Source organism: Penaeus vannamei, chromosome 13 (genome assembly GCF_042767895.1).
Source record: "Penaeus vannamei isolate JL-2024 chromosome 13, ASM4276789v1, whole genome shotgun sequence".
Lineage (NCBI taxonomy): Eukaryota > Metazoa > Arthropoda > Malacostraca > Decapoda > Penaeidae > Penaeus > Penaeus vannamei.
This window is the reverse complement of record NC_091561.1, coordinates 29,126,937-29,134,436: the sequence shown is the minus strand read 5'-3', so window position 1 is coordinate 29,134,436 and position 7,500 is coordinate 29,126,937.

Below are 7,500 nucleotides of genomic sequence, written 5' to 3'. Positions count from 1 at the left end.
CATATGCCGGAGGTAAGGATGATGATCCTACTTCAGATTCTGAGTTTGTCTTACAAATACAGAGAGTACAGAAAAAGACAAACGGGAGGATGATACATGTTTAGTTAAATGATACACCAGTAATGGTGCAACTTGATACTGCAGCAGACGTATGTCATATCAGATTGCTCATGAAATTTCTGGTATCCAAACTGATAGAACAGATTGCATGCTACACAAGGAAAGATCCATTACTTTCAAAGGCATTGCAGATTCTGATATCTGGTAAGGACGCTTTACTGTCACAAGCTGAGTTTAAACCTTTTGTAGATGCCTATGGCGAATTATCGGAAGAGAAAGGCTGCATTCGTAAAGGAGCAAGGGAAGTAGTGCCCACTAAACTCCTTAAGCAGGTACTAGAATAACTGCCTGCAGACCACTAGGGAACTGTAAGGCAATGTCCATAGCCGTACTTTTGTATGGTGGACTAACATTGATAGTGAATTGTACATAATGATGTTTAAAGAATGTGCTTTACAATAAAAGAATCCTATGCCAATAAAGTCACATTCTTGGGATTATCCTAGTACAGCTCGACAAAGGTTACATATTGACTATGCTAGTCCATTTTTGGGTCAGTTTTTGATTGTTGTAAATGCATTCAGTGAATGGTCTGAGACAGTACCGATGAATTCTGCCAATTCACTAAATACAATAAAAGCTTTAATGAGGATATTTCCAACTCACGGCATTCCAGGGCAAATTGCTTCTGATAATGGAACTCAGTTTACCTCTAATGAATTTCAGACATTTTGCAAAGCTAACAAAACCAAACATACCTTTAATGCAACATACCATCCTGCTACAAATGGTAGGGCTGAACGTTTTGTTCAGACTTTCATGAGTAATATGAAACGTAGATAAGCCATCAGTTCCACAGCTGGTAAATGTATTGATAGATTTCTACTTGCATGTAGGACTACACCGCTTTTTTATTGATGGGGAGGAGGACCAGGTGTAGACTTGACTTCGTGACACAATTTTATCAAGGGTAAAAGACAGGGACGAAGGATGAAGGCTCACGATTGTAATAATTTTAGAGAGTTCAAGAAAGGAGATAGTGTAATGGCGAGAACATATACCTCCTCAGACACCAAGTGGACTAAATGATAATGTTGTAGATAGGATAGGAAAATTATACTAAACTATCAGAGTAGATGGCAAGAATCTGAAGAGACACATAAATCATCTAAGACCATCTTATCTGGACACTTCCGGGGAATCCGAAGGTCTTGTAGCGTGGTTAAAGTGTGGGGGCACCGACACTTACCCTACTACAGGAGCTGACGAGTGATCCTCGGACCGTAGAGATGTGGGCATGGGCATGGGGAAAAGCCGGCCATTTCTACCTCTTACAGGAGTGGATATAAAAACTGTTCATGTGCACGGCTTTATTCACGAAACACTACTGCTACCACAGCCTCGAAATCACAGATGAAGCACGGGAAATCACTGGCAACAAGGTAGCACCGTAGTATATCACAAAATATCACAGTGAGGCGAAAATCAGAAAATCAGGAGTCCTCCCCAGCCCACACTCACATTTCTCCAAAATTAAGGTCACCCGCCAACTGCTCTCTGTGGCGACTCCACGGCGCGTCACGGCAGGGATTGCCAAGTACCCAAATAGTAAGAGTCTGAGTGTGGATTAAACGAGCTCTTATCGGACCCATAACACTATATATACTTCTGGAGGTGGGGCGTTTAGAAAAAAGGGCAAGGGCTTGCCAAAAGGGCATCAGAAAAGGCATTAAAAATAAAAAAAACACCCCAAGAGGGCAACACAGCCACCCGTTCGCATAAGCGAATCCATGAATCCAAAAATACGTAACTCTGCAGCCCCTCCCCCGGGACGGAAAACGGCAGACCTCCGGAAGGGCCAGTACCCTAAAACAATACATAAAAATAAACTTAAAATTAATAAACACGGTAAAACTAAGAGAACATCAAAACATAAAAAAAGAAAAAAAAAAATCAAAATACAAATGCGACTAGTAAAAATATCACAATAACATAATTAAAAGCAATGCATCACAAACTAAGGAGCTTAAAGGGGCACTACAGTTCGCTATCAACTATTCAGTTTGGTCCACAAAGCACGTCACTCACTCATACAACACTCGGTCGTCCTCCTCAAGGAAGTCCACTTCAGCGGTTGGAGTATAGGGGCGCATCTGGTTGGCATGGACCCTGACCGCACGGTGTGGGGGCCGAAGGTCCAGGACATCGTAAGTAACAGGGCCTAACCGCTTCTGCACACGGCAGGGACCAAGCCAGCGATCACCCAAAGGTCCACGGTTCCCTTGGATCTTTTGCAACACCAGAGCGCCTTCCTCATAAGGGCCTGAGGTGCGAGCAGCCTGGTCATACTGGGCTTTGTTGGACTCTCGCATCTTCCTGCTGACCTCAATAGCTAGGTGGCGAGCGTCTGCAAGGCGTGCCAAAGACAGGTCCGGGTCCACAGTCTGGTGGTTAGTCAGGCCCTTCCCAAAGAGCACCATACAACCTGTCAGCAAGTACAGCGGCTGGTCCCCACGGCCCGGTGGATGGCTGAGTTCAGGGCGAGGCGCACAGCAAGCAGATGAGTGGGCCCCTGCGAAGGAGCCTGCCTAGCCAGCGCCGCCAATGCGTCCTTCACTGTCTGGTTGGTGCACTCAGGTGGCGTAGTGTGTCACGTAGTGGTCCACAAAAGCCCGCAGCACTCTGTTGGCACTCTTGTCACGCAGTAGAACCAGCTGCATGAACCGAGTATGGTGATCCACAATGGACAGTACATACCGGAACCTTGTCGCTGATCCCCGCAGGTCCATAAAGTAGGCTGAGACCCTCACCAGCGGAGCCTCAGGTAAAAGATGTTCTTCCATTGGAGCACGACCTGCCACTCCCTTGCACTGCTGACAAGCATGGCACCTAGCCAAATACTCCCTTGCCAGATGGTGCATATTGGGGAAGTACCAGGCACCCTGCAGGTTCTGGAACGTACGGTGGACCCCAGGATGGATCGCAGTTGGTGGGCAGTGTGCGTGTCGTAGGCACAGACTCAGACTTAGACTCAGACGGGTGCTCTTTGTGCGCCTGGAAAATACCTCAACCAGGGGCTGGTGATCTGTCCAGACTTCAAACCGTCAACTGTAGATGTACGGGTCGAAGGCACGGACAGCTTCCACCACAGCCAGTGCCTCCAGGTTGATGACAGTATATCGGGCCTTAGCGTCTTTCAGGGTGCGGGACCAGTAGGCGACAGCATGAGGCACACCCTCTGCGTCAGGCAAAGCACAGAGTTCCTTACCAAGGTGTCCTTCAAAGAGGTGAAGGCCAGCTGAGCAGCATCTCCCCACTCAAACTTCACCCCTTTCTTGGTTAAGGCTGTCAGGGGCTTAGCCATTGCTGCGAACCCCTGGATGTGGCGAAGGAAGAAACCACAAGCACCCAGGAAGTGGCGGACATTCTGCACTTAGCAAGGTTGCTTCATGTTAGGAATGGCAGCAGTCTTGTCGGGGTTGGGTCTCACACCCTCAGGACCAACAATGAAGCCCAAGAGCTTCACCTGGTGCTTGGCAAGTTCACACTTCTCCAGGTTTAACTTCATCCTGCGTCGTTCAGAAGGGCTAGAGTCTCCTGGAGATGCTGCAGGTGTTCTTTGAAGCTGGCCGATGCAACCACATCGTCCAGATATGCGAGGGTGTGACGTCCCAAGACAGGAGCCAAGACAACGTTCATGGTCCTCTGGAACGTCGTTGGTGCAGTCTAGAGGCCGAAAGGAAGCCTGCAAAACTGCAAAAGTCAATGGCCGTCACTAAATGCAGTCTTTTGGCGGTCGTCAGTGTGCACAGAGATAGCCCAGTAGGCTGACCGGCTGTCGAGAACAGTGTACCAGGTGCACCCTGTCAGAGAGTCCAGCATCTCATCAATGTGGAGAAGAGGGTAGGCGTCTGGGGTCGTCACCTGATTCAGGCCCTGGTAGTCGACACAGAACCGGTGAGTTCCATCCCTCTTCTTGACCAGTACCACCGGTGACAGCCAAGGGCTCGAGGATGGTTCAATAACGCCTTGGGTTAGCATACGGTCACACTCTGTGCGTATCACTTCCTTCAACTTCTGTGGGAGCCTCCACTGTTGCACACAAACTGGTGCATCTGTCGTGGTGACGATGCAATGTACTCCTGGAACATGCCCTACTGTCAGCTTGTCTCCTGAGAACAGAGTTGGGAAACGGTCTTGCACTTCATGCAGCTGCCCCTCCTGGTTTGCTGTCAGATGCCTGAGGGCGATAGGAAGGGGAGCACATACTGCCTCAGTGCCACCAGTACCTGAGTCTACAGCAGCACAAGCAGCCTCCAACTCTTCATGCTGACAAGCTTCATCCAGGGCAGGTGTGTCCGAAAACACGAAGAAGTCCTTGTCCTCGTACCCGAAGTCCAGACATGCAGTACTGTGGTAGTTGTCATCCTGGAACTCACCATAGTACAGAAACTCCTCCTCTTCTGAGAACTCTTCCTGCTCCAGGTCTGGAGTGGCCGTGTCCATTAAGTGTTCTGTGGGAGGCTTACTGTCAGGGGTGTCAGAGGTCATCGAGGAGGCCGGGACTGTACAAACCACCTCCTCTGGTTCCAGGAAAGAAGCATACCCCAGCAGAGTACCAGGGCGAACCTTCCGTGGCTTCAGGTGCGGGTCAACAACCCACACACTGGAGTGGTGACCCTGGACAGTCACAAGGGTGCGGGGAACGGTGAGGCGATCCGTGCAGGTCTCAACAATGGCCAGGTGCTTGTCAGACCTAGCCTCAGCCACAGTCTCCTCAGCTATGTGGACAGGTGAGACATCTACCGGTGAAGGGGACTGCGACAGCTCAGGAGTCTCGACTGCTTCCAGGGTTTCGTCAGCAACATCATGGCAAGCAGGCACATCATAGCCAGTTGTGCCCCCTCTGGTGAACGATATTCTGTGACGGCAGCCATCCAACTCCACATAGTTCTTGGCAGAGAGACCTTCAAGGACCATGCGGACAGAGAAGCGATGTAATAGGTCCATGCCCATCAAGATGTCACCAGGGAAGTGAAGACTCTCTACAACACAGGTCTGGTGGGTGACACTCAGCTTCAGATGGATGGTGAAGGCGAGATCCACTTCTGCCACTGCAGGGGTCGACTGGCCTGAGACGCCCTGTAATGCTCTTGAGCTGGTGTGCAAGCGGACTCCTGGCAGGCGTGTGACAGCCTCCCTCTTCACCATTGTCACCTTTGACCCTATGTCCAGAAAGCGGGAAAATGGCTTACCCTCCACCTCAAGGACTATCATGGGTGTTCCAATGAACCTAGTTCTTGGCTGGTTGTTCAGTTCCCTGTGTGCTAGCACGGGCGTCCGCAAGCTGGGAGACTCCACCTGAGCGGCCTTGGCCAAAGGGACACGTAGCTCTCAGGTGCCCCGTCTCATCACAGCTGTAGCACCGACCTCTTCCTGCCCAGCAATCGCTGGTGTGATGGCCCTCCATCCGAAGGTAGTCACACCAGGGTCACTGCCGACTTCCCATCCTGCGAGGAGACCATCTGCAAAATGATGTTGTGGCAGGGGTTCGAGCTGGCTGTGAACCTGTGTCAGGAATGGCGGATGCAGGTGTCCCACCAACCAGCGCCACTTGGGGTAGAAGGTCCCCGTAGAACTCCAGGCCAGGTGTGGATGCATCAGGATACTGCCCTGGGTGGTACAAGCCCAGGACCATCCTGTCATGTGTGCTAGGCTGGGGTGGCCACTAACTCGACGACCGTCCCATCCTCAGGAGCCCGTGAACGTCTGGAAGGGTGCATCTTGCCCCAACCACAGAGTCCCAGATGGCCTGGCACTTCTCGGCCATCTTGCGAGCAGAGGGGAAGTCGTGCCAAAGCAGCTGACCCCAAAGCCAACCAGGCAGTCCTTCCCAGAAGGCACGCTGCATCAGGCCTTCAGCATTCCCGATGTCTTGGGGATAATCACGCACACCTTGCTGCACTGCCAGTTCCACTGCACGAACGAAGTCCAGCGGCCCCTGACCTACTGCCATCCTTACCTGGCCAAGCATATCATGAGCCGTGGCCACACCATGGAACTGGTCCAGGAGTCGAGCCTTGAAACTCGCCCAGTCCTGGATGTTGGTGAACACAGGACTGTTCAGCACCGACCAGGCATATCCGCTTACCCTGCTACGTGCCATGCGGATGTAAGCCTCTGAGGTGGCAGGCCAGGTCGTGAAGCTCGATGCTAGATATCCAGGACTCCAGCTCCTGACTCTGCTGAATGCCCTGTGAGGCAGGCGTTTCACCATAAAATACTGGTACCTCGTCACGTCCACTGGCCAGTGTACAGCGAGGACAGGCGTGACCACATGGCTGAGCTGCCACTGACTAGGAGTAGGGCGGTATACAATTCACAGCTACTGGAGGTGCCATGTGTAGATGGGCAGGGGGCTGTGAGATCGGTGTAGCTGGCTACAGGTGTGGCCCATACTGTGTTGGCTGAGGCAGCGCCGAGTGCTGCAGATTGGCCGCAGGCCCCGATACAGACCCTGAAAACATGGGTGGTGGTGGATGCAATCCGGCCACAGACGAGGAAACTGGCTCTCTAGAGGTAGCAGCTGTAACCCACTGATGTCCTAGGGTGTCTCCTCTCTCCTGCATCAGCGTCTGGCTGGTCACTCACCACAGGAGCCAAGTACGAGATTACAGGCGCAGGACGTTGCGTACTCACAGTCACAGGTGGAGGCAGACAAGGCGGCTGCTCAGTGACCTCCTCGCTACAGGTCTGGAGGGTCAACAAGGGTGGTAGCGTAGCAGCAGCGGCCGTCACCATCCCCTCGGCAGCGGTGCCTGGTGTGGGCTGCTGGCTCTTCAGGAGAGTCACCATCGCCTGCATCTGTGACTGTAACTGCGACTGCATCTGTGCCTGCCTGCAGACCAGCTGCTTCCCCATCTGCGCAACCAAATGGTCCATAAGCCGGGCCTCCAACTGGTCCAGTTGCGCTTGCAGCAATTCCAGGACACTGGCCACAACAGCCCGGGCATCAGGCAGCACACCTCGTGAAGCCATGGGTGGTTCAGCCTCAAGTTCTGCATCCTCTGGGGTCGGTGGGCGAGACCCTGGCTGCGAGGACTTACTGCGGGGCATGGCAGGCAGCCACTGCACACTGTGGGGCCGTGAAGTGCGCGACTGCAGACTATTCAGTGCTGGCCCACAGCCCTCCACGTCGCACTGAAAAATATCACTGCACTTTGGGTGCGACACACTGGTGGTATATCAACACCCCTGTGGACAAAATGTCTTTCACTCAACACGGTTCACGAGCACAGGCACCACAGAAAGCAATTTTACAAAAAAGTTGATAAAAACAAAAACAGTTGACAAAGGTATGCACCACACAAGTAAAACAGTATCAAAGTTCATAAAAAACAAAGAACACTGGTAAAACAAATTATAAAACATATAAAAGGC